This window comes from Trachemys scripta, chromosome 4 (assembly GCF_013100865.1).
Source record: "Trachemys scripta elegans isolate TJP31775 chromosome 4, CAS_Tse_1.0, whole genome shotgun sequence".
Classification (NCBI taxonomy): Eukaryota; Metazoa; Chordata; order Testudines; family Emydidae; genus Trachemys; species Trachemys scripta.
The window spans coordinates 132384273-132406470 of record NC_048301.1 but is presented as its reverse complement, the minus strand read 5'-3'; the positions used below and the strand labels follow the sequence as shown (position 1 = coordinate 132406470).

The 22198-nt window shown below is 55.0% G+C and overlaps 1 protein-coding gene across 1 annotated transcript in view; it reads right to left on the bottom strand.

The window, feature by feature from the left end:
• The window catches only part of NAV1 (neuron navigator 1), a 210592-nt gene that overhangs the window by 103994 nt on the left and 84400 nt on the right, over positions 1-22198 (bottom strand).

Here is a 22198-nt window from a genome sequence, read left to right as displayed (position 1 = left end):
GGGGCGCAGGGTCTGGGGGCTGCCCGGCAAACCGTGAAGCCGGTAGTGCTCGGGCAGCCATTTTCGCGTGGCTGGGAGTGGGAGGGAGGAGGGGGCGGAGTTAGGGTGGGGTTGGGATGGGGAAGGGGCGGAGTTGGGGCGGGGCTGGGGTGGGGAAATGGGCGGGGCCAGGGCCCCGTGGAGGGTCCTCTTTTTTTATTTGTTACATATGGTAACCCTAACTAACAGCTAGGAGCATGGACAGATCTGTAAGCTACCCTCTAGGAAAGACTGTCATTATGTTCAGGTTGGATGGCTGGATTAGATGCACCAGTTTGCTATCATTGGGAGGGATAGTTAGATAGATGGATTACGTAGATTAGGAACAAATGGTTTGCACATGGCCTGGCTACAATCGGATTTGTACATAGCTACAACACTGTTCCACCTGGTAGTGTAGACAGGACCCTGCTCGTTACAGACCGATAGGTTTGGAAAAAATCACAAGAACCTCTCCCGCAGCCCGAACCGGCACCCCTTATAGGAATCAAATCCAAAGGTCCATTTGCCCTGGGCCCGAGGGGCCACAATGCTGAGAGAGTCTGGTGGGACATGTGGGCTGGCCCGGAACGGCACCTTCTCAGGAGATGCCTGTGACAGGTTTGGTCACGGAGATCCCCTTGTGACTGTCACCTGATGTGCTGAGATCACCTCTGAGCCCGTTTTCCCTGCCAACTTGGGACTTCCAGGACCCTGCCTTGTTGAGCCAGACACACTAGCCTGCCGCAACACAGACCCAGGGTCTGGGCCACACCCCCAAAGCTGCAGACTTTAAGTGAAAACAGCTCTGCAGGTTTCCTCTGCAGGCTGCCGCCCTGACACGATCACGACCGCGACTGCGGGCCCTGCGCGGCGCCGGCTCCCGCCCTGACACGACGGCGACCATGACCGCGGACCATGCACGGCGCCTGCTCCTGCCCTGACACGATGGTGACTGCGATCACAGGTCCTGCGCGGAGCCTGCTCCTGCCCTGATACGACAGCGACTGCGATCACGGGCCCTGCGCGGCACCGGCTCCCGTCCTGACACGACGGTGACTGCGATCGCGGGCCCTGGGTGGCGCCTGCTCCCGTCCTGACACGACGGCGACTACGATCATGGGCCCTGTGCGGCACCTGCTCCCACCCTGACACGACGGCGACTGTGACCACGGGCCCTGCACGGCGCTGGCTCCCGCCCTGACACAACGGTGACAGCGACCGCGGGCTTTGTGCGGCGCCTGCTCCTGCCCTGACACGACGGCGACTGCGATCACGGGCCCTGAGCGGCACCGGCTCCCGCCCTGACACGACGGCAACAGCGATCATGGGCCCTGTGTGTCTGTTGAGCTCAGTACAGCTGGTCAGTGAATATTTCCAGGCCCTCATGAGTAAGTTCCAATTCTGTGCAAGAGGTGGGAGCTGTTCGGGGACATCTCCCAGACATGCTGTTGGTATTTATCAGCTGCAATCAATAGGGAAGTGCGCGCACACACACACACACACTCTCTCTCTCTCTCTCTTACTTACTTACTTCCAGGCATCTTGGCTCTCCACAAGAGATATGAAGCAGCCACAGGGCACTTCCAGGACGAGCCCCTCTCTGCACAGCCCAGCCAGAGGTGGGGAAGGAGTCTCCACCCTGGGTATCAGTGTCCCCAGGCTCCAGTGTTGATGAGAGTCACGCAGCATCTTATCAGCTCCCCTCCCTCCCCGCCCGCTGAGCCGGATTCTTTGCTCCCCCGGATTGCCCCACGACAGCTTGGAGGAGCCGTGCGCAGCCGGATTGAGTGCGGGAGCGGGGCATGTTTCACGCTGGCTGGGTCAAGCAGGGCTTAATCGAGTATAAAAATGGCCATTTGATTGCCATTCTCTGCCCGGACGAATGACTTTACCGCCCAATCGATGGCACCATTGATTTCCAGATGGCAGAGCCCCAACATGCCAGGGGCTTGGTGCGGGCTGTGAAGCCATAGAGGTGAGGCTGGGAGGCAAGGAGGGGATTCGTGGGTCCTTACGTTGGAGCAGGGCATTATATTCAAGATCTACGACCTCACCTTGCAGGGTCACTGCTGTTTCTGTTCGGCAAAGCCATGGTCCTATGGGGAAGTTCTCTGGCCCTGCGCTTAACCCCACCAGAAAGCAGCATGGACAGGGGCCCCCTGTAACACCCCTGTCAATCATTATATACCCCAGCCCCTCCACCCACTAAGGTGATCCGGGTAAGTGCGCCGGAGTCTTGCCAAAGTGCTCCCAGCCCTCCCAGATCTCAAGAGACAGAACCTTAGAATCACACCACTCTGATTCCCATCTTGTGCCTCACAATACATACACGCCAATTCTGAGCTGACTTGAGCTGCTGCTATCTGGAGATCAGCTACCGCTAATCACTCATGCACTATACCGTCAGGCAGCCTGCAATCTCAGCCCGCAGGTGGCGGGCAGCTTTCATGAGTAGCCGTTTCCCTGTCACCGCTCCTGGGGCCTAGTAGTGGGGCTGCTCCGGGATTCAGTAGGGAAAATCTGGATCTACAGACCCCTGGGATTTTCCATCCCCTGCACGGGGCTGATTTGCTACCAGGCCTTTTTTCCTCCCCGCCCCAGGAAGATTCCCACACCTCCGCCCCTGTCTCAGCACCAGACGCGTGGCTGTAGCCTCTGGCTAGGACATGTTACGTATGTGGCTGTTATAGGCCAAGCGCAGAGATTTAGGCTCGATAGGTTGTCAGTTCAAAACCCGCTGTGTCAGCCAAGATGGGGCTGTTGGAAATTTACCAGGACAAACTCCTAAAGAGGCTGCTGGGTTGATTCAGACCCATCAGAGAGAGGGCGAGTGTGTGTGAGGGAATGGGACACCAGGGCAGATGGGGGATGCAGTCAGTGCAGGCCCTTTTCTGGGGGGAAAGAGGCAGAAACAACCCAGTAAATGACCTCTGTCCCCTCCCGGCAGAAGGGACTAAGGAGGGGAAGGTGTCAGTAACACCAGCTTAGCCACCCATGGGCATGGCCAGGTACAGGCCAAAGCCCCCCACAGATCAGGGAATGGGGTGTGGCTGCGGAACCCCTTCACCTGGTGCTGAGCATTTGGGTATCACTCACCCCAGGCTGGCCTCAGTATCAGAGGACCATACAAGTGGCTTGAAGACCCTCTGGCTTTGCACTGAGCACAGGCTGGCCGGAGCGGAAGGTCTGGTGTCTCCATCTCTGAATGAAGTTCATCCTCTATGCTGGCTCTGGGCAGAGATCCGTGGGGATGTGTGGAAAGGCTGGGGGCAGGTGCTTGGCACAGAGGGAGGTGGGACCTGCATTAAGTCTCCCCCTCAAAGCAATCACAAGGCAGACCCCACCCCCCCATGCCAGCTGTTAACGACCGTGACGCCAGCGCTTTGATCCACAATTTCCAGCCCTTTCAGTCGGGGCTGGGTTTTTTCTCATTCAAATGTAGTGACAATTTAGTTGACAGGCAGGTTGGTAGTGGGGGAGGGGGAATAATTATGGCTTCTTTTAATGTAATGTGGCAACCAACACTTTTGCAATTGCCATGGTAACGCACAGAAGCGACATGTAAACAACAGCTAAGTACCCAGCATGCAACGGAGCATCTGCATTGGGAGTCGGAGGTGGGTGGCTTGCCCACTCTGTAGAAATAATACAGGGAGTATTGTGCTTTGTCAGGAGGCGATGTGAGCGATAGTGTATTACATACACACACTGTAATACACGTGTATTACACACACACCCATACAAAACACAGGCAGGGTAATATACACACAGTAACACACTCCCACACAAAATCATCCATCCAGCCAACCAAGGATCTCTTAGCCACAGCATGGCACTGGGATGTTAATTCATGTTCCGCCATGACCCCAGAACCCTTTTCTGACTCACTGCTTTTCCCTACCTTACATGGGTGACCTATACTCTTGGTTCCCAGACACATGACCCTGGATTTGGCTATTGGAAAACGCACATCGCTAAGGTGAGCCTAGTTCCCTGTGCAGCACTGAACTGTCCTTACCACTGTTTACCAAGTCATGCCACTTCTACCCCGGTTCCAAGATGTGTTTAATCCACCGAGTCGCTGTCTGAGCTCAAGACACCCAGTTCCCTTGAGGAACCTTGATGGCACCTCCAGGCTGTGTACTAGCTGGCAAGACCAAGCTTCAAATGTAGCCAGTGCCTATCTTGTGATGGATCCAACAGTCCAGTCCAGCCCCCTGGTTTTGATCGTTCACACCACCAGATGTGTTGCTAATGGCCACACGTGGGGCCTTCATTTTGGATGCTATGGCCAGGTAGAATATGCAGGGCACAGACTAGCAGGCTGCATCCATTGGCGAGGGCTGTCTGGCTCCTTCATGGACTTGCACAATGCCCTTCCCTCCACTCCAGCGTGGGTAAGACACTTAGATGAACACACTTGACTTGACCATCTATATAAATTCAATCACAACATATATATGTACTCCATCGGTTTCTGTGTCATCCGCACTCTACCAGCAATGATTTTATAATGTCTTTCAGATCGCCGATAAAGAGCTGGGAAAACGTTAGCTCAACGAAGCTAGTTTAACTCGACTGAAAACCCTGCTGAACACCACTGCGTACGCAGCTTAGCATCTTTAGCTTGATTTGAGAGGTTGAGTTACAGCCCAGGCCGGATTCTAGGCTACAACTTGACCTGCTAGAATGGAGCGAAAGGTGTTAAACAGGGGCTTTGTCTAGACTGGTATTCAAGGTGTGATGTTAACAGATCTTAGCTGACGTGTGTTAATAGCCCAGTGTAGACAAGGCAGCATGCCTTCAATGTGTGTTCAACTGGTCAAATTAAAACCTAGTCTAGACAAGGCTTAAAATGGAGCTATTGGAACTGACTCACTTCAGAGGCCCGGAGTATCCCGTTCCTAGTTCCCTGAGCCTCCCAGCCTTTTAAACAAGCACTCTTTGATAATGAGAAACATGCCCAGGGAAGAACAACAATTCAAAGGTAAAGGATTCAAGGGCACGGGGTAGGTATCAATGTCTGTGCATCTATTACATACCTGCCAGGCTTCCATAAATACAGTTTAATAATTAACTGGTAATTAAACCCCAGGCAATAACTGTCTTACTAAATCTTAATGACAGCCTATGCATATTTAGGGGCCTTAATCAAAAGTATTGCCAAGCAGAGAGGGGTCTAATCCATGGTAGCCCCAGAGATCATTCCAGAAGGGGAGAGGATGGGGTCATCATTTAGAACCTGGGTTGGCTCAATGGGATAAATATCATCCGTTCAAAAAAACGGCAGAGGGTTGAAACTGGAATCATGGCCAGATGCTCAGTCCCATGGCACCAGGGACGCTGCTGTTTACATTTCACTAGGTTTGGAAATTGCAATGAGATGTGTCGGTTTCTGGTCAGTTTCTCTTCCAGCAGCTCAGTGCCCCAGACTGCAAGGCAGAGCTTAAAGCTATTGTAAAACCTAAGCAAACATTTTATATTCCTAGGAGGGGTTGTTACATCTCTTGACACCTCCCTTCCTTTTCCCCCAAACAAACCCTACATTTAGTCCTAAACTAAAGTGACAGTGTCCATCTATCAGTCTGTCTGGTGCGTCTCTCTATGGCATCCTACAGGTGAGGACTGAGATGTATTGCAAAAGGGATGGTGGGGACTGGAATAGCAGAGGGGCTGTGGAATGGGGCTAAGGGACATTGGCAGTGCTGTGGTGGGATGCTCACAGTAGGGGACTGCAGGCTGGGTGTCAGCATAACTGTCTGCTGGGTGGAATACCAGGGGCCTGCGGGTGGGGACTGAGGGGCACCTGCAGAGCTGTGGGGAAGCAGCTAGCACGGCACTGACTGCACTTGGCCTGACTCATGGAGAAAAACAGTTCCCAAGGTGAAGGGACGGGAGGCCCCTGAAGCCGAAACCAGTCCTTTGGGCTGATGGATTGGCTGGTAAAGTGACTTGCCCCAGCCCTCTGTTTTACACCTCCCCCAGCCAGTTCCCCTCCCTTTCCCCAGCCCTCTCCCACCACCAGCACAGACACACCTGCCTTTCTTCCACCTCCACCAGTTGCTAGATCCAGCCACAAGATGGTGCTGACAGACCTCGGCCAGCAAAACGGCAGCCACCAATCCTGGGCATGGGCGTAGCTGCAGCGCTGAGCAGCTGCCCGTCCAAGCATGGATTTTTTCGCGGGCATTGGACCCAGCCTGGAGAGGCTCAGGAACCAGCCTGGGGTGTCTTTCACTGGGGGCGCTGGGGAGCACCTGCTGCAGCCCGTGCATCCAACTCAGCCGACCCCTCCCCTGGGCCTGCAAATCTGTTTTGCACCTGAGTTCCCCGCATCTCACTCTACTCTGCATCCTCCCTGTTTCCCCTTGTCCTTCCCCACCTTCCGGCACCCATGGCCCCTTTGCTCTGACTACCAGATCCAGGTACACTGCCCAGAGCTCCGTGCAGCCCATAGCCACCTGCCCCTCTGGCTACAGGCCTGGGGTTTGGGGTCTGAATCCCTCAGCACAGATCACCTTGGGTTACACAGCTCAATGCATCCCACCCGAGCTGGACCTGCCCAGGACCAAGGGAAAAATCCTGTTCGTGAAAGATACATTGAGTCTGCTCTCTGCTCTCCAGCTCGGCCACGCAGCCGGGAATCTGTGCCTTGAAGGGTTCCTCCATCAAGGTTATGACATGAGAAGCCATTCGCCTCTCGCCCTGTGGGACGATGCTGCCAGGGGCTTGGCTGGCCCAAAGATGGGGCTAGAGATTTATTTCAGTCTGAGCAAACACAGAGCCAAGAGCAGCCTCTACGCCCCCCCACCCGTCCCATCTCCTGCTCCGGCACAGCCTGAGCGGGAGCCACAGAACCTCGGTGCTGTGCCGGGGGCTGCATGGAGCTGCTCCCCAGTTGGGAGGGGTGGCACACTCTCTGCTCTGCAACCAGCCACATCTGCCAGCCAGGGTGGAAGAAGGTGAGGCCAAGACCTGGCCTCTCCCTTCCCCTGCCCCTGCCCCTCTGGAGCAGTGACAAGAATAGGGACTGTGACACAACTGCCCTGACCAGTAGAAGGTTCTCAGCCCCTCCAGTGCACTTGAACAAAGCCACTCCCAGTCTGGCCCATGGCTCCAGGGGCCCTGTGGGAGCCAACCCCTCCCCCTGATTTTTGCTGATTCAGCCGTAACCCAAGTGTGGGCGCAGGTGAACCTGCCAGGCTCTCCCCCATGCGAGCAGGGGTGATGCTGTGGGTGTCAATGGGACCCCCTGTGCCAAGGCCAGGTCTGCAAAGAGCCACACGCTCCTGCATAGATATTTCCAACTGGCAATGAGGCCCTGGCCACTGCGGCCTGGCACCAGATCGATGAGCCAGCCCCGGACCCCCACTCAACACACCCTGGTGTGGCTTGCGCCAAGCGGATCAGTCTCCCCAGGAGGCTTGTGGGGAGCCGGAGGCTGTTTTGGGGTGAGCAATGCTGCCCCCTGCTAGGCATTCGCTCAGGGGTGGGGATTTACGTGCCCACCAGGATCCGATTGCTAGGGATCAGGGCCGGCAGCAAGTCGGTTGCTGGGCAATGTAATGAGCACAGCAGGCCAGTAGCAGGCTGGCTCTTAAGCCCAGCAGCACCAGGTTGGTGTGATAGCTCCTGTGCCTGCTGGTTCCCAGCCCTGCTCCTGCCTTGCCTGGCTCCAGATACCCTGGTCCTGACCCACGGCTCTGATTTCTGACTTCAGCTTTGACTCTTGGCTCTGATTCCTAGCTACTGACTCCTGCTCTATACGCTGGGCATGACGGCCTGGATTCCTGATGCCGATCCTACAATTCCACTGTTGCCAGCTCCTATGATTTGATCGCACATCTTCTATATTTGCTGTAAAGCTCCCAGCTCCAGGAGTCATGTGAATACACCAGACTCACTTTAAAATGGCCAGTTTCTGCCTCTCTTGGCTGCGAGGAAAAGCGTGAAACTGTGACCTTTGAAGATTCAGTCGCCAGGAGGTGAGGACTAAGAGCCCACAGCTAGTATTGTTTTTAAATCTCAGGATTTTTAAGCCAATCTCAGGATTTTCTGGGGACCTGACACGTAATCTCTTGAATGCTCGGGCCAGGTATCCACAGCAGCGTGTGGCAGTAGCGAGAGTAAACATGACCCGATCCTGCAACGGGCCAGTTACATGCTGCTCATCTGGTGCTTAGGGGCAGCTCAGCCCCTGGTGGCATCAGAGCTGCCTGCCACTCCCACAAGCTGTCCCTCTCCTGGCCCTTCCTGGGGCCTGACCCCACAGCAGCTCCTGAGCCTCCTTTGGTAGCCCCGACGCACAGTGGCAGCGGCTCGTCTCTGCCTTTGGACCCCAGATCGCAGCAGCCTGGCTCCGCGCACCTGCCATCTCAACGGTATTTGGCTCTCAAACATGGATCGCTCCAGCTAATGACCCAGATTCCTCCCCCTGTGGTTTATTTAAAGATGTTTCCGTTAGGGACAATGCCCTGGCACTTCCCGCTGACACCTCCTCCTGCTCCCCAGCAGCGGGGTTGCCACAGCAACCTCACATACAGATGAGAGCTGGGGGGGGGGGGGGGTGGAGCTGTGCTGTGCAGCTTCCCACCTGCTGGCAGGTCCCATGGCAGGAGCCCGAACACCCAAGTGACTAGCACAGGCTGGGCTGGCTCTGTCCGAACAAACCTGACCCCGAGGTTCATGAGGGGCTACCTGGCGACTGATCCAGAGAAATGTGAATTTGGGCAGTTTAGTGCTTAAGACTCTCATGGCTCTACTGGAACGAGCCAGCACATGACATCCAGGCAGCTCTGCCAGCGCCCCTCAACCCAGAACCACGGGGCGAGAGGGACCACCAGGGCCTTCTAGTCTGACCCCTGCCCGGATGCAGGATTTCCTCACCTGCAGCCCTTTGGCCCCTGCTAGCTCAGCCTTGAGTCCCCACCAGCTCGGTGACGCCGCGCCTGGTTCCGCCTTGACAGGTCTCTGCCCATGGAACACTCCTTGCTACTCTAGTCTCTGGTACTGCCCCTCAATCCTGCTGCTATCCCCGTCTTGGGCTCCTGAACACACATCCCCCTCAATCATCCCTCCTGGTATGCCACCGCTGGCCCCCCACACACTCAGCTCTGCCCAGGCCTGTCAGCCCTGATCGCTCTTAGCCCAGCTGGACCTGTAACTGCCCCCCACCCCCAATGTGTGGTAATGCAAGGACATAGAACTGGGGACTAGGCAAAGAGAGCTGCTAGCTCTGTTTGACATGGTATAAGTCTCCTCCAAGGTGAGTGGCACACACTGGACCATCCCTTTGAAAGTGCAGTGGGAACAGAGCCCCTCCACAGCCGGAAGATCTTGTGGAGCATGTATCGTCAGCAGGGTTCAAACTCAGGACCTACAGCTCAGACCTTTACTGCTAAGCTAAGGGAGTCACTCTGTGAGCAGGTAGCAGTAGTAGGCTTTTATCCTCTGTGGGCATGGTTAACCCAGCTCTTACCTGGATAGTGCCCCTATTATCCCTCCCGTTCACACACAAAACTCTGGCCTGAGTATGGTGGTGTTTTCAATGCAGGCCAGCTGGCCTGGCTGGGGGGTAGAGGGGCTAGAACCAGAGTACCACTTTCACTGGGGCTGGAGACCCACCCATTCTGTAAGGAAGACACAAGCAAAATCATTCAAGAACTGACAGGCCTCCCTCCCATGCCTTCCCACAGTTCCCTCTGTCTGTCCTTCTAGGCACACAAGTTCTCCCACAATTCCCTGAACCACAGAGTGACAGCTCACTGAACTGAGATTCCCCCCAGAAGTCCTAACAACACGCAGGGCGAACAGCACCAGTGAGGACCCAGTAACTCAGACAGGGCTGTGAAGTGTTGCTACTCACACCTGTGCTAGACTAAAGTAGCAGTGTAGCCACAGCTGCAGGGGTGGTGGGTCAGGCGCGCTGCATGAGTAGAATGGTTTAAATGGCCGCAGCACCCTGCAGTGCAAAGGATCTTTGCCAGCAGGAATCACTGCACCCACTACAGACATGCAGCCACCTCTGGAGTGGAATGCAGCAGCTCTCTAACCACATCCAGCAACACAACATCTTAGGACAATGGGTCAGGGTTAGGGGATATGTGAGGCACTAATGCACACACTCAAAAGGAAAGGCAGGCTGTGTTTGGGGATGTGATTGTCCCAGTAGCTAAGCAGCTCCCCCCTGGGGGGAGGGATAGCTCAGTGGTTTGAGCATTGGCCTGCTAAACCCAGAGTTGTAAGCTCAATCCATGAGGGGCCATTTAGGGATCTGGGGCAAAAATCTGTCAGGGGACTAGTCCTGCTTTGAGCAGGGGGTTGGACTAGATGACCTCCTGAGGTCCCTTCCAACCTTGATATCCTATGGAAAGGCAGGCTGTGATTGTCCCAGTAGCTAAGCAGTGCTCACCTGGGTCGGTATGTAGGTAGAGGACATCCAAGAACCTTCCTATGAATGATTCAGTAGGGGGCACTCTCCCTTCTTACTGTGTATCTGCTGGAGAAATGGCCCAGTATGAGGATAAGGGTTGCTGTGCTGTGCACCCTGATGAGAGGCGCCTCCTACATTAGAAGGGTGCATTTTTTCAGGTAAAGCACAAAGCCCAGGGACTGACAGCTCATGGCCTGGGCTTTCATAAGTGCAGGGGCATTAACTCCAGCGTCCTGGCCAATTCCAGCACCTATAATCCCATCCTGTCTCTCTAAAACCCGCCACAGTTTGAAGTGGGTATAGGGTTCTTCTTCATTTTCTGTCCTAAACTGTGTAGTGGAGCTGCAGCTTCAGAGCTCAAAGGCTGGCCAGGTTCCACCCCAGGGATGGCTGCATTTCAGCACTGAGTAACAGAGTTTAAGGCCAGAGGGGAGCACAGATCCTCCAGTCTGACCTTCTGTATATCACAGGCCACCAACCCCCCAACCAGAATGAGACCAATGCATTACAGCCCTCAGGAGACTAAGCAACTGTGCGCAACAGAAAACAGGTGGGACCGAGGGATACCAATACCCGGGGATTAAGTGAGACATACCTAATCTTACCGAGTGACCCATGCCCCACACTGCAGAGGAAGGTGAACAAGCCCCAGGGTCCCCTCAGTGACCAGAGAGACGCCTCTCTAAAGCACCTCTGAATTGAAGATAGCAATAGTAGCGGCTGCCGTGAGCTTTCAGCACACACAAGGGGAGGCTGCTCTCGCTCAGGAAGGATGGGCTTGGGGAGAAGGCACCAGACTAACAGCCAGAAGAGCTTGGTTCAGTTCCCAGTTCTGCTACAAACTCCCTGTGTGACCTTGGTCACATCACTGACGCTACTGTGTGACTCAGTTTCCCTTCTGTAAAATAAAATGGAAATCCTGCCGTTGTTTATTGAGAGTGCCAGCAAGGTGGGGCAGGGGGAGTGTCTCTCACTATCTGTTTGCACGGCACCTAGCACACTGGGACCCGGATCCTGGTGGTGTTACATACAGCTAATAATAATCAAACCCTTCTCTGCTGGAAGATGGCAGGACTGGGTGGCCCTGCAGGGGTCTCACGTCATCATAGGACAGGAGGTGATGCCAGGTGGGGAGACAGGCTGGCATGCTGCTTGGATACGTTCCAGCTGTGTAGTCTGCCATGGGGATTGAGAATCCCGGGCTGGCATCAGTGGGGGGTGGGGAAGTTTTCACAGGGTGGATGATCCTTGGGAGCTGGTGTATGTCAGTGAGCCCTGCAGAAACCGGATCCGCTGGGAAAGACCAGAGTGTGGGAACAGACGGAGAGCGCTGAATTCTGGCTCAGATCAATTAGCGAGCCGCTGCTGCCACAGTTGTTCGGGTGCTGCGGAGAGCTGAGATTCCCAGCTCTCAGTGATGGCGTGTGCACTGGGTCTGACCCCCGTGGCCTCTCGAGCATGCCGCCTGCAATATGGGCTCATATCCCATCTGTTGCCTATGGCACACGATGGCTGGACTTTGCATTTCTCATAGAAACAGTGATTGGCAAGTTGCCACCTGTGCACCCAATGGGGGGGATTCTCTACCGCTCACCTCACTGTGCCCACACCCACACAGCCTGGGGCCCCCAGGATAACCTCAGCACTGGCCTAAAGAGCTGAGGGTCCCCCACCCTGAGGTTCTGACTGCAGAGACCATGCTCTGCTTTACAATGTGCTGGATTGCAGACCCGTCACCAAGGCCGCTGGCACGGCCCCCATGACTGGGGGCCTGGCATTCACTCTCACCCAGAGAGGGGCCGCTTCCCCCAACCCCCAGCTTTGCTCAGCTGTGGGGAAACATCACTGGCCCCAACAAACGTCATGGCTGTCCCATCACTCAGAGCTTCATGACAGCAGCGGGCACAGAATTCAGATCCTCCTGCGCCCACCCACAGCGGGCAGCCCCTCACAGCACAAATGGTACCAGGGTCTGTGAAGCATGGCTGAGCTGTTCTCCCCCCAGCCAGCAGGGCGCAGCAGTAGACAGATAGCCAGCCAGTATGTCCTACATACACAGCAACTTTCAGCTGTAGGTTCACACATCAGCACTGGCATGCAGCCGCCTCTGAGGTGGAGGAGTGCAGATAGCCATGAGAGAAGGAGAAATACCAGCCAAGGATACCCTCCCCTTTGGAAAAGGGCTACACCAAGCAGACAGGGCCTTAGAGGCTTGGAAACCCAACACCCCAAACTGCTTGGGACCAACCTCACAGAGGAGGATGGCTGTGCTGCCCCGAGCAGGGCTCAGACCTGTGGCTTAGGTACGACTGGGTGCTGGACAGCTGATGCTCAGCCTGTGAAACCTCCTCTGCCCCCAGGATGGAGCAGGCTCCCCTCCCCAGGCTGAGAGGTCTTTGACTCCACACTGTTCCCCTTCGTGTGTGGGTGCTGAGCTAAGAGCTGCACTGACACTGGAGCAGGAAGCCAGCTACATTCATGGGCTCCCGTCCCTGCAGACATACCACGATTGCTGGGGGTGGGGGGGGGTGAGGAAGAGACTGGGCAGATGTGGGTTGCCCCAGCATCACACTCACTTGGTAAGGCATGCGTCAGGGGTTGTGATTCTGACTCATTCCAAAGGGAAATCTCTCTGTCATCACCGCAGCACTGCAGGCGGAGGCCGTTTGCACGCACCCTGGCACTAATGCACAGGGTCTCACAGCGTGCACTCACAGCAGCCCCTGTCCCCTTGGTGGTGCAGGGACTCTGAGGCTCTCTGTAAAGCTGCACGGTTCAAATCCCGGCAAACTCCCCACAAACCCTGGAGGAGCTTGAGTCCGTCTCTGTGTAGAATGCACGGAGGGTGCAATCAGAGTGCTAGAATCTTTGTGTCCTCACTCCAGGACCCTGCCAGCTGGGACCATTTCCTGGGCACCACCTGGGTTCAGTAACCCATCTCGGTAGCTCTTGGGGACAGATCTGCTTCTGGGACCCAGCCTGAGAGTAGCTTCCAGATTGGGCTCTTCACTCCTGTCTCTTCCATTCTGACACAGTTTGTTTCCATTAGTGCCTAGACTCCTGGGCCCTGGGAAACGCTGCCCCTACCAGCTGCTAATGGCCCATTGCTTTCTCTTGCCTGCCCTGATTTACATCACATTCAGGCTGACAATGCAGCATCTATCCTGCTGCCTCCCCCAGCCTCTGTCTACAGGGCAATTCGTCTCCAAGAGGGAGCACGACCCACACATGATTCACTGATCATGAGGCATGGCAGCCAATCACTGAGCTCTACACAGAGGGGCCAGAAGAGACTGGTTGGGTCAGTCATCAGTCCTGCTGTATTCAGCATTGTTCAAGCCAGGGTTGGCTCTAGCCTGCTCTGGATCTCAGCACTGGTATCCATCCATCCATCCATCCACCCCAAAACCAAAATGGGGTTCAAGAAAGAACTAGATCAGTTCCTGGAGGATCGGTCCACCAACAGCTATTAGCCAAGATGGTCAGGGATGCAACCCCATGCTCTGGGTGTCCCTAAACCTCCGACTGCCAGAAGCCGGGAGTGGTCGACAGGGGATGGATCACTTGACTGCCCTGTTCTATTCATTCCCTCGGAAGCACCTGGCCACTGTCAGAAGACGGGATACTGGACTAGATGGAGCATTGGTCTGACCCAGTTTGGCAGTTCTTATGTTCATCCCATACACACCCCTCTATCCAACCATCCACCTCTATATACCTCCCTCTATCCAACCATCCACCTCTATATATCTCCGTCTATCCAACCATCCACCCATCCATCCATCCAGGTTTGTACGCATGCCCAGCACCCTGGCATACCACCACCATCCAGGATCCAGGGAGGCCAGTGCCACCCAGCATGGTTCTGTTGCTTTTGACGGAGCTGCACAGATTTACACCAGCTGAGGAGCTGGGCCTGAGTTTTAACCTTGCAGTTAAGAGCTCCGCCCCCACCCCCCATACCTAGCATTAACTAAGCCCTGGAGGCAGGAAGCATCCATCACAGTTCCAAGGCAGAGCAGGAGGGCTCAGGGGGGCTCTTCTTTACTCCCAACAGTGGGCTGTGGGGGTGTCAGTTTCTTTCCTTACAACCAGGGAATGCCCTTTTCAAAAAACGCAATAAACAACCCTCAGTAAATGTGGCACTTAAATTAGGTCCTACGAATAAACAACATGCAAACTGCTGGGTACCAAACCAGGAGCCCAGTGCTGGGTTCCAGGGTGGGACCTCAAGGAAGTGCTGTAGAGGGCTCTTGGTTCTGTAATTATCCAGGCTGCCATTACTTGTCCCCCCGATTTAATTTGGAGCCTCACAGGAAAAGGTGTTTTCCACCCCTTCCCCAGTGCACCCCTTAAGGTAGGAGAGGTGAGTGTCACCCCTAGGTTTTGAGGGTCCTGAGGGAATTCTTTCTCCTTCTTTTCATCCCATGGTCTCAAAGCCCCCATGAAACTGAGACACAGAGAAAGAAAGACATGACTTGCTCAAGTATAGTGGGAGAGCCAGAAATAGAACCCAGGAGTTCTGACACCATCCTGCAGCCTGACCTCCCGGGAACATTCCCTTCCCACTAGAAGAACCAGTGGGTTGCTTGGCTGCTGGGATTTTGCTTTGCAGCTCGTAGCTGGAATGGACGGGGTTAACGAAATGAACCAGCAAGCCCCTTGACAGTACAGAGCCCTGATTGCTTTGCTCTGAGCCCTTGGCTTCCATGGTAGAATATCAACATCACTCTCCGCTGCTCCCCGAGCCGGCTGGATCCATGTACCCCACTGCCTGACTCCCAGCATCACCATGGCAACGCTGCGGTACCTTGGCGGAACGCACGGCAAGGAAGTCAGGGAAGCATCAGCGAAAGTGAGATGCTGAAGGACTGGGGCACGGATTGTTCCCTGAGCAGCAGTGGGGTCTGAGCATGGCCCAGCTCCCAGGGGGTCACAGCCCAGCTCCCCCCACTAAGATCGATGAGAGTCTTTCCATTGACGTCAACCAGCTTTGGATCAGGGCCTGGTCTTCCTGCATACAGAGTGGGATGGTTTCCTGGCAGGGATGGGTGAGATAGTTCAGGTCTGGGCACAGCTGAAATCCGTAAATGCTTTAGAATACTAATACGAGGAATAATAAAATAATAACAAACTCAGCACAGCTGATCACAGCTAATTTCAAAGGATCACACTCCTACCAACACTTGTAATGGCAAGACAGAGCCAGGGCCTGCACCACGGAGTGCACATGTGAGCACACGTGTGGGCTTGCACATGTGTTTTTCAAGTGTCTGCATCATGTATGCAGGCATATTTGTGAAGATGGTGCATGTGCATGGATGTGCTGCTGTGCAAGCACATGGAAAAGTGTGTGAGTGAGAGACAGAGAGAGATAATGGCCCTCGCACGCACATGTGTGTTTGCATGCATGAGTGCATGCATCGTGTGTGTGATGGTGGCAGTAGCATCTACAGTGCATCTGGGGTGGATGCTATGATGTTTGTGTTTGTTTGCCCGGGTACGTTTGTGTGAAGATGGATGTGAGGGGGTGCGCAGCAGTGACACTAAAATATGTGTGTCTGTGTGTGGCACTTGCATCCACGTGGGTGTGTGTGATTGTGGCCTTAGTTTATAGCGCATGTTTTTTTTAGCCCCCTCTCCAGAGTCTCCCCAGGCACCCTCCTGTTTCAGACACAAATCAAGTTTGGAAACAGCTCCCAGTAAAACCTTCGAATGGTGAATAGGAATTGACTATAAAAGGCCTCGCTATGTTTCTGAGCCATTACAGAGAGGCACTATTATACACAAGCCGTAATGAATCTCCCCAGACAGTGAAATGTTTTTAAATGGTTGCTTGATCCCTTCCAGAGCTTGGAAGAAATATTAATAAACTCTGCAATAAAAGGCAATATCCCAGGGTAACAAAACTCCTCGTGGCCCTGTGGAGGAGCCTCAGCTCTATAAATCCTCTAACAGACACGTCCGTCCCCGTAAGCCGCTGGCTCGTCCGGCTATCACAGCCGCATTTATGAATGAATCAGGGCCATATTTCAAAGCGGCAGGAGAGGGACCGAGCAGTGAGGTAGAGCACTGCAGGAGGGAATTCCCCACCAGACACCCACGAATGCTCCAGAAACATCAGGTTGAATCCACGCCAGGAGTAACTCTGCCAAGTAACCACCGTGAGGTTTGGCTGCTGTTAGCCTGGGTCTCCCAGTTCCTTCCTCCCCCACGTTTTATTATTTTCAAGCCTGTTTGCCCAAAACAGGATCTGAAACATCTTCCCTCCACCTCCGGCCATGCTGCCTCCAAAGCTGCCACAATGGTATCGCCGAAACTGCCAGCTGGGGGACAGGAAAATCTACCCCCCTCGCCTACCCATATGGCAGGAGCCCAGCCAGGGTGGGGGAGTCAATAAAGCCACGTCAGAGGATCAGGTGGCCAGATCACAAAGTCCTTACTCAGGCAAACCTCCCATTGATCTCAATGGACAGCACTGGTGGGAACAGACTCTCAATGGAGTTTGACGGGGCAGAGACTTCAGGATTTGGCCAATAGAATTCAGGGATGGAAATAGCCCATGCTCTCTGGTTCAAAATGTCCTAGGTAGAGGGTGTTGGCCCCCTCCCCTGGGGATACTGCCCCACAGCCTGCTATGGAGACTGGATACCCCCTTCCTCCCTGACTCCCAGAGGGCTAAGCTCAGTTTTCAGCCCATGCTAACTGTCTATGTCCAGTTGCTCCCAGCTGTGCCACCCTGACCCCTCCTCTCCTTTCCCCATCATACCTTCTGGATATCGGCTCCCTCTGAGCTGGGGTCAGATGCAGAGAGCTTTCCTGCTGCCCTCCGAGGTGGATTAAGATTTATTGGAGCCCTGGGCATAAAGAACATTTGGGTCCCCCACACCCTGGGGCCCAGGGGTGCCAGAACTGGGGAGGGGCAGGGGAGCCATGCCCACCCACTTTTATCATGGGCGGAGTAGCCTAGGGCAGGTGCGGAATGGTGGTAGCATGGGGGGGGGGGCAGGAAGGGCACTGCCCCCCCAAACTGCAAGCCTTGGCTGAAATATCCGATAGGCCTAAGAGACTCCCAGAGCCGCACCACCCTCTATAGGATTGGTTCAAGTTGTATGAAGAGAGGAGCCAGCTCCTCAGCTGGTGTCAACCAACGAAACTCCACTGAAGTCAAGGTAAACCAGCTGAGGGCCTGGCTCAGCAAAGATTTCAAGGCCAGAAGGCACCATCCGGTCTGACCCCCTGCACTGCCCAGGCTGGGAAGCCACCCAGGGATTCCTGCACCCAGCCCAGAGCTTGTGGTCGATCTCACTCTCCGTTAACCGACTTAGAGGAAATGCTGGCTGCAGGCAGGGGACTCCAGCAATTAGAAAGAAGGAGAGAGAAAGATGGGGAATCAAATGGGCGGCAACAGGCCTGTCTCTTAGCAGAACTTGCCAGCAGGAGACTCGCAGTCCCACCTCGGCGGGGTTGTTTGTGTTGGCAAGAGGCGGGTCATTAACAGGGTCTGTGCTCATGAACAGCTGGGGAAAGCTGCACTTCCCAGAGGGCTTTAACCAGGGCTATAAACCAACCACAGCGTCCAAGGGAAAGTTTTTATACCGGCTTGTAAACCTGCCAGCCCCACTGCTCCCAGCCCTGGCGCTCCAGGCATGGCAGGAGAAGGATCGAAGGATGGAAATCTCCTCTGCCCGTGATCTTGGCACTGTTCCTTCCACGGGAACGCAGCTCACTATGCAGAGCGTGTCGCACTCCCGTCTCCTGAAAACGATTTGCAGAGACAGCGGTGATCCCCAGAGGCAATTACACACAGAGGTGAAGCCAGCCATGGCTGCGTTAAAGACCAGACCACCCACCCTTTAGGGCCTTCAGCAAACCTGCAGCCAGCACAGGATCTGCCACAGCACATCAGACCACTGGACTGTCCCGCCTGATGCCCTCTCCTGCAGCAGCCTATGCTGGATGCTTGAGAGGAAAGGGAAAACTGAGCGTGGCAGAAAACCAGTCCTTCCTGACCCCTACCTTCACCCTGGACCATGTGATTTAATTCCCATTCTCTTAGCATGCCGAACGCAGAGCCTCTCCAAACAGAACGAAACCGCTTCATCTCGCTGCAGGGGAGGGAAATAAACCCACCACCGAACCGCACTCCTGCGCGCCTGGCTTGGGGATGGTAGTGACTTGCGAATGCTGTCCCTGTGGTTTAATTAATTCCCCTCCGACAGCTATGGAGCGCGCACCAGTGATGGCTGACCGGGCTAGCGAAAGTCACTTTCAATGGCTGCTGTGTGTTTGCTTAAAATGACCACGCTGAATCTTCAGTTTCCCTCAGGTTCCGGCCCATTGCAGCCAAGGGCAGGCCAGAGCTGCGGCCTGTGGCTCTATGTGCTTGTAATGGACACTGGGATGTACGTGTGAGGTGTACCCACACTGAGGTTGCATCCGCATGTTTCCGTGGCCAGTTGCACTGTTGGGCTCCTGGAACTACTGGGGGCCCCTCCCGGGAGATGTCCCTGTTCACATGGTTTGGATCACCCCCGAATGAGCCGCCCCTGAGCTCTGATCTGCCTGAGCCCTGCCTCACCACACTGCACGGATGGCAGAACACGTTGCTTGAGCCAGTTCCCTTCCCCACTGGCAAAAGGGGTCTGGGGTGGGGGCAGGAGATTTGCTCCAGGGACATCAGCCTGGGTTTCTTTTGGCAGCACTGCAGGAGCCCAAACAGGCTGCTGCAAGAACTTGCTGATTCAGCACCTCCGCTGTGGGCCCCAGCCACACCCCTTTTCTGACGCTTTTCAGGCCATGCTGGCCCCCCCGGGCTGGACTGCGCTTAGCCCTTGGTCACCAAAGCCACGTCTCAGGCCAAGTCTCCACGTCGAGCTTTTGCTGGTGTAGGGGGCTGGAGAGCTGTGACCCCTGCTGACTGTGGGCGCAGCTATTCTGGCAAAACTGCACTTTGATGGGATAGCTGGGCTCACTCGGAGGCCAGGAATAAGCTATGCTGGCAGGAGTGCTACTGTGTCTACCCCAGGGCATATGCCAGCATCGTTATGTTGGTCAGGGGCCATGTGGTTTTTTCCCACACAGCTACACCAGCAACACTTTCTAGCATAGACGAGGCGGCGGAGTGGGGCCAGGCCGCGAGCACAGAACTGGTCGATACGGAGTCACCCTCCTTCGCTGAAGGAGCGAGCTGCAGCAGCACACGGCTGTGTCTTGCCCTTCCTATCTCTGGAGCAGGGAGCACCTCGCAGGTGCAGTCTGTGCATATGGAGCACACAAGGGATGGCATGGCATGGCTCCAGATACACATGCATGCTCTGTATTGATTGCTGGGTACCAGGTGTGCATGGGGAGAAACTCCTGGACCCTGGCAGTGTCCCAGCGTGGAGGGCTTCACCAGAGCTCCCGGCAGGAGTCCGGGGATCCCATCCTCTCGCCTGGTCCAGGTGAAAGTAGCACAAAGATGATGCTCGGGTGCGAGGCAGCTGCAGTACTTTCTGTTGCCCCCTTGTGGCAGCCCAGAGGACACTGCAGAGTCCAAGGAGGAGTGATGGATACACTCTGTGTGCTGCTCGGGGTTATTTCTAGGCTTGTTTGCAAAAGAGTGCCCCCTCTACAAGACTGCACCAAGGATACTGGATTCTGGCTGCCCAGGAACTCAAGGTGGCTCTTCCACAGTGACCCCTCCTGCCAGGGAACGAGCTCCATAGGGGAAGCCCATCCAGTTTTGGCCAGCAAGCATTAGGGAGCCGTCTCTCAAAACCAGGCTATCTTCTGATTGGCGTCCTTTTCACAGGCTGCCGTCTCATGCAGCTACAGTGTGGAGTACTGTCTGAACCTTCTCCATATTCCCAGAGAGTATCCGCTTAGGTGGGGCTTTTAACTGCTTCATTCTTCTGCTCAGGGTAAATTCTTACTTGCGCGTTACTCCTGGTACCATGTGGGGTTCAGGGATCGCTCCCTACTTAAGGTGCTTGCAAAAGCTCAGCTTTATTCGGTGTTGGTTCCACCTGGCTGTGCGTAAGACCAAGAGCTTCCCAGCACCCCGCCCTAGGGTGACCAGACAGCAAGTGCAAAAAATCGGGACGAGGGTGGGGCATTATAGGAGCCTATATAAGAGAAAGACCCAAAAATCAGGACTGTCCCTATAAAATCAGGACATCTGGTCACCCTACCCTGCCTTGACTCTCGGTCTGGGAAGCTCAGCCCTTAAAGGCACAGTCCCCAATACCACACCCTCCATGACTACCTTTGGGATGCATCAGAGCCCAGTGGGGCATGGAGACTGGCACGCAGCAGCATTCAGAACTGCAGCCCTCAGGGAGAGGCTAGGTGGGTTGGGAATGGGCTTCCAAGCCTTTCAGCCGCATGGCACCAGCTCCAGGGCTGGGATGCTCAGAGGTCATTCCTGTCTGTTGGCCCAAGTAATCTGAGTTGGTGGTGGGAGTTCGGTTTATGGAATGATGCCGTGTAGTCAGTGTCTAGGAATTGTGTAGTGTCCCTTTAAACAGTCTGTGAATCCTCTGGTGGTGCTGACTGTCTTCTACAGCAGCAGTTGTTAGTCCCAGTAAACGTGGTTATTTGGGACACAGCTGCATCCAGGTGGTTTCTTCATATACTTACTGGTGCATTGGGAGCAAAGACCCAACACCCAGCAGCTGACCTACTAAGCAACAGCCCTGGCATGAAAACGGTTCTGAGTCAATTCCTGCCTCCTCTTGGCCGCTAGATGATCCAAATCCAAATCCTCTTGAGCCAGGGTCCTAGGCAAATCTAGCTTTCGTGTCTACCCACAGCCTGTCCTGCGGACTGAAATGGGGGCTCGGGGCGTGAGGCTGTCTTGGCACCCAAAGCCACGGGAAGCCCACACTGTCAGCTTGGTTGCAAGGCCAGGTTCCACCTAGGCTACGTTGGACCCGGGTTCCCTGACTTGGTTAGTCACAGCTGTAGACGGGGATTGAGACTCACGGAACCCATTGCCCCAGGAGGGCATTTTACAGGGCACTGCCACACTTAGCAGGCACTTCCCCTCCATCTCTGCAGCCCTTTGCCTGTTCAGGAGGTGGCAGATTCATTCCCACTCCCGCCCTTGCTTTGGTTTAATTGCCTCAGGCTCCACCAATCTGTTTGCAGCTTTTGTGCGCCCGCCAATCTGCTGCAGTTTGTTCGCTCCTCGCTGCACGTTACTGACCTTTGTCTTTCCCCAGCAGCCCCCCGCCAGTGGGTCTGGCATCCCCAGACCAGACGGGCACAGATGGGGAGGGGTGGGGCTGTTAGCCCCCAGGGGGACCTAAAAGGGTATTACTGACACTCACCACATTAACTCTTTGCTGCCTGGCTGCTCACGTCTCACCAACGGCACTGAGGACCTGGAAATGGATCGACACAGCTACTGCAGAATAAGAGCGTCCACATAGGGCCCAGCTGAGAAAATGATTCTAAACTAGCTATTTCGGTAAATTTCCGACTGTAGGCGAGTGCTCCATGATCTGCCTTTGGTTAATGCTGGCACATACCGTAATGACAGACAGACACCGTACAGCAGATCAACCAACAGACACAGGCAGACGATCGATAGACAGACAGACAGACAATGTTGCAAGGTGACGCATGGGCTGGGAGTCTGGAGTCAGAACCCCACTTACCAAAAGGAACTGACGACATCTGACACCGTCAGGTAAACAGGAGTTCACATCTGAGGGTGTACGTGGTTAACTGAGAGCAGATCTCTTAGCTGCCCGCTTC